Here is an 8,754-nt window from a genome sequence, read left to right on the forward strand (position 1 = left end):
TTTTCTAATCTTAACCAGTCCTAATAGTTTCAGAGAGGATTTCTTTATAATATAGTCTAAGTTTGACAAATAATGTTAATTTCAGTTTCCCAGCGTGTAAACAGTTGAAGGAAGTGTGACATATCTCCTTCCATCAGACATCTCTCTATTTCATATCTCTTAATACCAGATTGGGATCTGTCAAAATTTTGCTTGTAGAAATTGGCAAAATCTGTAACACCTTATTTAAAGATTTTTTTAACTATAATACCAGTGTAACAACACCGGTCAATTTAGATTTAATAACTGATCCTGTAGAAATGTATGAAAGGATTCACTGGCTTTTGGGCCCTAATTCAACAATGTATTTGACTGCATCTTAACTTTACACATACAAATTAATTCCACTGACTTTTCTTAGGTCAAAACCTTTGAGAAGAGTAGAAACAAACACAAGATAATACAGAGAAGAGATTGAAAACAGGAAGGGAAAATGAGCATGCTATTTAAACCAGCAGAACATCACCATTAGCATCAGAAAGGCAGGTGTTTGGTTTAGTGCAGAGCTCTCATTGAACAGTCACCAAACAGCAAAAAATAAATTAGCGGAGGTCTGAGGCCAGGCCTGCAGCTTGTGTTCTCACAAACTGCATACTTCCTTGGATTGGCACACAGCTGTCCTTGAGTTGTGCCCTTTTCCCAGTACTTTTAGGTATAAAAAAAATCAATCCTCAATCTAGCTGTATGCATCATACACATTAAGATTTTCAGACCCACTGCAGAGTACGTGCAAACAAGTAAGGAGCCTTAGGCTCACTTACAGGGAGTTAAATTGGGCTACTCTGTTGGTGATGACAAATTTTAATAAGATAAACTGATTAATTTTGGTAACAATTTAAAAATGTTTAACTGAAGTTAGAATAAAGAGGATTGTATAACATACTTTTAGCACAGTCTGATCATTCTGAACTTTCAAATGTTTGGCATCATAAATAATATAAAGCAAAGACTACCTAACCCGTTGAACTGCATTTGTAATGGTATTTGAAAGTATTCCAACAGACTGAGAGCATATCTGTGACCATTAGTGAGTTCACACTGCTATCTATCATTGCAATTGAGTAATAGAGAATTTTTCTTCATTCTTACATTTACTTGTTCAGTGATTCAAAAATGATGCTAAACTTGCTGTCTATGAAATGAAAATAAAAATATTATACCTATAACTAATTTTTTTAAATGGCAGTTTCTTACCAGATTTCCTCCTTTTATGTATGGAAGAGCTTCCTAATTTGTTCGAATCCTTCAGAGGCAGCACAACTAATACAAAAATCTGGACTGCACTCCATACTGCACAAAGTTATTTCCCATGTTCAGACCCCCACTGCACCTGTACAAATTCAAAGGCAACAGTTGGTACAAATATTATTGTAGACTATATTTAGCCACAGCATTTTACTACTGATGACGAGGCAAAAGAAGTAACAAATCCAGCTTGTTCTCAGAACAACAAAAGAAAAAAGTATTGACAGAGCTATAAAATTCAAAGAGAAAAAAAAAATTTAAGCTGAAAACATACTGAGTCAATGACATTTTATTTTCCTAATAACATTTTTACAGTTTATTTTTTGATTCAATGGTTTTCTTAACCTAGCTTTATTAACCCAGAAACTGAATTACAGTGCCATACAGAAACCATTTCAGTTGAGTAGGATAAAAGTGTTGGAGAGAATTCAAAGTTCACAAGGCATGAAACTATAGGAGGGTTTCAGGAGTACTGACAGAATCATGATATTGTGACAACTGCCACGCGTGTTACCTTCTCCAGTATAATGCAATAATTATGCTAGGAAGGATCCACTACCTGCAAGTTTAAAAACTGATGTCTGGAACTGCAAAGAACACTGTAAATGCTAAGTAGTCCTGTTATGACAGAACTTCATTAACTGTCAATGCTCAATTAGCACACTAAAAATCACACCAGAAAGTGAAGTCTTTCACTCTACCTTTCAATAAACATGTAAAAGAACAGGCAAAATTTAAATTGCACACTATTAATATGTTTTTAATAAATTGCTTGTAGTTTGTTTCTATTACTTAGTATGATATATAATTGAAGCTAAATGAGAAAGGACAAAAATTTAAGAGAAAGATACAATTTTGGACATACTTCTCTACTGTCATATCAAATCTTTCATCTAAATTGAGGAAAAATGGAATTGCATTTGAATTAAAGCTTTGCTGGCTAGGTTTCCGTTCCATCTTCTAGAGCTAGCAGAATGGTTGTTGGTATGCTATATTCTAGAGTTACTCAAGCTTCAAGGCCAAAGAATCAGTTCTCAGGAAAAAAGTGAAGTATGATACATAGGATTTAATTTGGAAAGCCTCTACACAATCTCCATACATCTGAAGTAATCAGTACAGCACTAAAGGAAGTAAAATGGGAATATTTCACTTTTGGAATCTCACATGAGAGCATTACAAATTCTTCATAGGAGTAGTAACAACAAAATACAGAAAGAAAATAGGTTAAAAACAGAGGAAAAGTATGCAGTCACTACTTGTTCTATTTACACAATTCTAAAGGTAGTAGAGATCAGTATATTTTAAATTAAGACACTAAACCAGAGAACATTTTCATAAAAAATAAGCATTTTAAAAAATATAAATACAAGATAAGGAAAATGTGTTGAAAAGTGAAAGCAAAATTGTAGAGAAATGATAAAGTAAATTTCTCCTTTAATGAAGAGAAATACCAACAGTTAAGGAACTTTCAGAGAACAGGAGTAGTGCTATGAGATGGGAGGCATTAGTCATAGCACTATATATAGGAATAATCTATGATTTAATTCACCGGAACCTCTATTTTTAATCATAGAATATTTATGTAGCATCAGTAACAGGCATGCTCCTTTTTAGGGAAGAAGGATAAGATTTCTTACTTTAACTGGGTTTTTCAGGAAGAATATACATTTTTATATATATTCAAATATATGCATATATTCAAAATATTCAGATATCGTGTAAGCCTTTACTAAGATAAAGGCATCTAGGCTGACATACCATAGTGTTTTACAAGCTTTATTTTATTTTATCACAAAATCTCTAAGACATCACTAAACAGAGAGGAAGATGAGCAATGAAATTCAGTTATGACAATGGCAAAACAATAAATATAAGGAGTGCAGTTTACACTACATAAAGCTGACTTTAAAATTAAGTGCATCAACTCTGAAAAGACAACTTGGGCATTAGCTAATGTGCAGCATCATAATTTTTAAAGGCCCTAAAACAGTACCATTTACAATGATAAAAATTGTTACTTCGCTTTGCTATATAGCAATGGTATGCTCTCATGTGGGAATGGTGTTGCTATGGTTATTTCTACTGAAAAAGAGTACAGGACAAAAAGAAGCAGTTCAGAAATGAGCTATGAAGATGAATAAAAATACGGAAAAACTCTTATAAAGAAAGACCATAAAGACTGACCTACTTTGATATGTATATTGATATGGAGATAAAAAAAAGATAAAAGTGTAGAAAACAATAGTATGAATAAGGTAAGCAGAGAATTTCTATTCATTCTGTTACACTATAAAAATACAGGTATAAATTCAATAATCAATAATTCAATTAAATCAAACATGGCAATTTCAAAGTCAACATACATTTTTTGCACGCTTTGTGGAATTAACCATTGTCTGACTGGAAAAGAAACTGAATTCTTCTATGGGTAACATTACATACAAATGTATGTGCAGTTGCAAATAATAAAACACCTCCAGAATTTTCAAAAGAGGATTATTCAGAATTATGTGTGTCCTACTCAGGTTCAAGGAAAAACTTCCACAGGGAACAAGTTGTTCTGTAGTGCACTATCACTAAATGTTTTAAAACATTTCATACATAGATTAGATAGATGCCAGAGAGGTGAATTATGAAACTGACCCAGTTTAGAAAAGAAATGTATTTCTAAAGAAAGCAGATCAGAGTGGTCAGAGATGGGAAAAAAACACAGAAGACTAGAGCTCTTTTTCTGACTCAGCCAAGGTAAAATACAYGCTGATGCACCACACTTATCAAAGAGTACCTATATACACTAGTTTGTAGCCTTGGGTGCCCAAGTATTTTAAAGGAAATCAGAATGTTACTTGTCTGATAAAAAACTGAAATTCTGTGAGGATCAGGTTCTGGTAAACTGAATCACTGATATGTTTGTATATCACGTCCATGTTAAATCACTGTAAATAAATGGTTGAAATCAATGCAAGACTTTTCATTTTGAAGGATCCAAAGCACTTCAGAAGTTCTGTACATTCAACATCACTGAAATGAAGGGCCAAGCGTCCAGATAATGCGTTTCTCTCTTCAGTCCATACCAGGGAAAGGAAAATGGTCATGAGGATATCCATCTATCACAACAAGTATTCTYGGGAACTCAGGCATCCAGAGACAGCAAGAACACTGTTGCTAAGATAACTGTTAAGTTTACAGGTACTACAGTGATCCTTCTCAAAAGGATATGAAGTCAGCCAACTATGCAGATTTCCAGGTGGTACCTGAGTATTTAGTATTTCAAGTAACATTTCATGAATGTGCAGTCAAAGGCCAGCTGATAAAGCATCAGTACTTGTGCACAGACCTGCTCTACAGGGTTTTCATTGCTTCTGGAATGTAAAAGAGGAATATTAATGAAAACATGCACTGTTCAAAGGGATTTCACTCATTCCCCTTATCCTACATTCCTAAAGATGTATCTGCAGTCTAGAGTGGCCAGATGACACAGATCAACTGCAGGAACCACACAAAGCTACCAGAAATTAGGGACTGGCCTGTGATGATTTGCCAAATAAACCTGACTGTAAAGAATCCAGGTTTTTAGTTTCATCAGCAACTCTTTGGTGTCTGAAACAGAGAGATTGAGAGATATGTTTTAAGAGAATATGTTCCATTAACTGGCATGGTTTCTTAAGTGTTATGTCTCCTCTTACAGTCTTTGAAATAAAAAATATGCAATGACTGGCTTTCACTCTCTACAGAATAAACTCAAGGAAAATGGGTGGGTGACTTACATTGATAAAAACCTTTAGGATCTAAGTAGAGGAGAATTTGCATTTCATTCACACAGAAGACAATTAAGTTATGTATATGAATACAATATTTCATATGGCAATGAATCCAAAGTCTATAATTGAGTCATCTGAAAATAATCAGAAATAGTTTATGTCTTCTCATACTCAAAAGGAGTAACTTGGAAAGCTCCTTGAATGCAATTAAAATTCTTATAACTAGCTTATTCTGAAATCTGGCTGATAACAAATTTAACAACCTCACTTTGGTTGACAAACATGTCACTCGTGATAAACTTGCACACACTGTCAAACAGCTGCATAATAGAGTTTATTTCATTGCTAGGAAGCACCAATGAAGAATACATTAAAAACTTCATTGAAGCATAGTTAGGCTCTGCAAACTTACAAGCACAAGAAAACAAAAAAGAACCTTAGTTATAGAGGTTTCAGACCTCAAATTCTTCCATTTCTTGGTCAGCAATTTCCTTGTAACTTGCAGTTTCACTGCCACTGCTCCTAGTACAATCACAGAACACTAGGCAAAAGCAGACTTTCTGCGAGAAGGGGCCATGGATGATACAAGGGCCAAGTGACTCCTGGAAGKCTAAGTGCTGGGACCTTTGCAGTCACAAAGTACGAGCATGGTAAAACTACGAACATGAAAGAGACACTCTGCAGGACAAATCCATTCTAAAACTGTGGGGTTTCCCAATTAATCCCAATTTTATACCATTATCTTAAAGAGCATGCCTATTTATATGCTGTTCCCCAATTATTTCTCATACAGAATACAGGCTTCTAGATGTGGAAAACTAGTCATGTACAGTAAGAACATCCATCAGCCAGTGACAGTCCTCAAAACACCCCTTTACTTGTCTTGCTTTTTTTGCAAATGAGTTAGTATGTGTACATCTCATTCACAGGGAGGACAAAATTTTGTCCCTCTTGCAAACATTAACCATCTAGATGACCTTCCTAATTCTTGTTTTGCTCCCCAAAAAGCTTTAGAACATAATAAAAATAAGCCCACTAGCATTTTAATCGGTAAAGATCGAAAATTGCTAAACTTTGGAAGCTGTGGACACAAATAGGCTCAAATCAGCATATGCTTCATTTTACCCCAAGTAACTAAACAGTAAATTACTACAAAATTCTGGTTAGGATTCAGAACAACCCATTTTTGTAAAAGACGACAGGCCATTATCCTGAGGGCTTGGTTGCTCAAAAGACTCAGAAGGACAACCCTGCCTATGGTAAGCCAAAATGCCAGCAGAGTCTAAGGCCCCTTCAAGATAAGCTGACACACAAAGCCTGGAAGTATAAGGCCAGAGTCCACGTGATTATAAAAACAGGTACATTTTTTAAGGCTAACTCAAACAATAGTATCAGGATCAACAATATCAGATTTCTAAAATGTGAAGACTGGCAGTTTGCTCTTAAAAACAAAATAATATGCTCCACAAAAGCCACAAAAAGGTAAGTATGTTTTTAATATGTACAGTCAAGAATTTACGTATCATAAATATTCAGGGCCATGTCAGGTAATGGTGAATAAGGGTATAACTTTACAACAGAAACTAGAGTATTTCACTGCTTGTGATGTTCTGAAGAAATCAATCCATTCATGCTGGTTTAGCTGTAAAATTGGCAGGATACAAAGCTGCCAAGAAATACAAATACTCAAACATTCTTTTAACCAAAATCTAACCAAGAAAAATTTGTACCTCATAGGAAGCCTTAATACATGAAGTAGTACATCTCCATTATAAATATATGAGAAGGAGAGGTTGAACTTCCCTGAAAATTTTATCTTGGAACAAACTATAAACAATGTACCAACCAAAGCTATAATTCTAGTTGTCTTGGCTTTCATTAATAATTTTGGCAATTGTTCTATATCCACACTGCAAGTTATTGAGAATGAATGCTTGTTGCTGTATAGAACTACAGTAGCCTATAAACTTCTTATTGAGCCACTGCATACAATTACAAAATTTACTTCAGATCTTTTCCATCTACTCCTTCAAAGAGTGCTGCAGAAGACTGAGTAACACATTTTAGGACTCCTCCTTGTGTTTTTTCTTTGCAGTGCTTCATACAGGATCATCATATGCAGTTATTTAGAAGGTCAAAAATTAATTTGTTCTATATCTTTAGATGTGAAGCAACTTCCTTGAAATGTAATACAATCTTACTACCCACATTCCGTTAGCAAATGTTCAAATTTGTAAGCAACCTTGCACCTGCAGCAAAGGCTTTGCAGCTCAACCTCTTTGACCTCAGATCAACTAACTTTTCAATTAAACTAATTGAGCTGGCTGAGGGAATAGCCTTGTGTCCAAGGCCACTATATAGCGCCTCTACCACGTTTTGATATTGGTTTCTATCACTTTCCGTGCTTCTCTGATAAACAACTCAAATACAGACAGAAACAAACTGCAACTGAATCAAACTCATTTTGTTTTTCCTATGATTTGCATCAAGCAGGTGTTAATCCCCAGTGGAGTCCAAGGAATAATCAAAGACAAGCATTTTAACATTCAAACTACTATTTACAGCTTTCACAACTTGAGAGAACTAACAGAAGATCTTTCACGTAACTTAACATATCACATTACTATTCTTATGTTTTCTGTGTGGGCAATTCTTTGTTTTAGGATCAATTAAGGGCTCATAAAGACAAGCAGCAATAATGACAGTTAATGCAAAAGAAGTTGTAAAGTACAATGAGGACCATGGAATACCTGAGTATATAATTACTTTCATGAAATTAATATGCTTAGTTTTCCACTCAAATTAGATCATACAATTAATTCTAAATACTAAAGATTGACATCTCTAGCAATGTTTCTTCCTAAGGAATCTAATGTCTCTAATATGCTTTGTTCAGACATTAACAACATAAAAAGGTGTTATGAGAATACACCCACAGCAACATCTTATTTCCTCTTGAACATTTCTGTCCTGGCTGATAAATATTCCCAAATTCTGTTTAATTCACAGTTGCAGGCTACTAGTAACAATAAGTCTTTGTTCCAGTAGGCAGAGTACTCACACCTCTGCTCTCGCTGAAAGGCTGCCACGGATCACCGAAAAATACATGGGGACCTGTAAAGCAGCAATGATAAAGCTACTCAAAAATCTGTTGACTCCAAGCAATCCAAGGTAAGTTGGCCTGGTTAGCCTACCTCAGCTCAGTCATAAATCAAGTTGTCTTCCTATTGCACCTTTGCTCACAGGGAAACTTACCTCTCTCCCTCTGAAATACTGCCACTAAATGCATTCACATTTCACATTTTTTTTCATTTGAAACCATGAGGGGGAAATTTAGGAAACCTTAATTACAAAACCACCCTAGCAAAGTGTGACTTGCCAAGGTATTTTGTTAGTAAAGCAGTCTTTTATCAGCATCTTGTAATCTTAAAAAAGCACCTGATAAACAGCACTTTGTTATCATAATCTAAGTAACAGTTACAGCACAAAGACGCGTGCCGAAGTGTAGGTACGGTAAGGTACACGGCGCGACGTTACCAGTTTCAAAGCCGTGCCCGAGCAGCACAGCACCTTGCACGGGAGAGCAAGCGCCGCGCTGAGGGGGGGGCCGCGGCGCGGCGCAGCTCCGACGCGAAAAGGAGAGGCCGGGGGCGGCGGGGCGCCTCCCAGCGGGGCTGCACCTGTTTCCTTCGGGGCCTCAGGCGCCAGG

General features: G+C 35.8%; 1 long non-coding RNA gene across 1 annotated transcript; it reads right to left on the bottom strand.

Annotated features, from left to right (window-relative positions):
* Positions 1 to 1,557: 1,557 nt before the first annotated feature.
* On the bottom strand, positions 1,558 to 8,738 carry LOC146597227 (uncharacterized). Its single transcript, XR_014895530.1, has 2 exons — positions 8,583 to 8,738; positions 1,558 to 4,646 (listed from the first exon to the last, which is right to left on the bottom strand). It is a non-coding gene; the product is annotated as an uncharacterized LOC146597227 (long non-coding RNA).
* Between the last annotated feature and the right edge of the window lie 16 nt (positions 8,739 to 8,754).

Source organism: Rhea americana, unplaced genomic scaffold (genome assembly GCF_003343005.1).
Source record: "Rhea americana isolate MKP2758 unplaced genomic scaffold, rheAme1 scaffold_19, whole genome shotgun sequence".
Lineage (NCBI taxonomy): Eukaryota > Metazoa > Chordata > Aves > Rheiformes > Rheidae > Rhea > Rhea americana.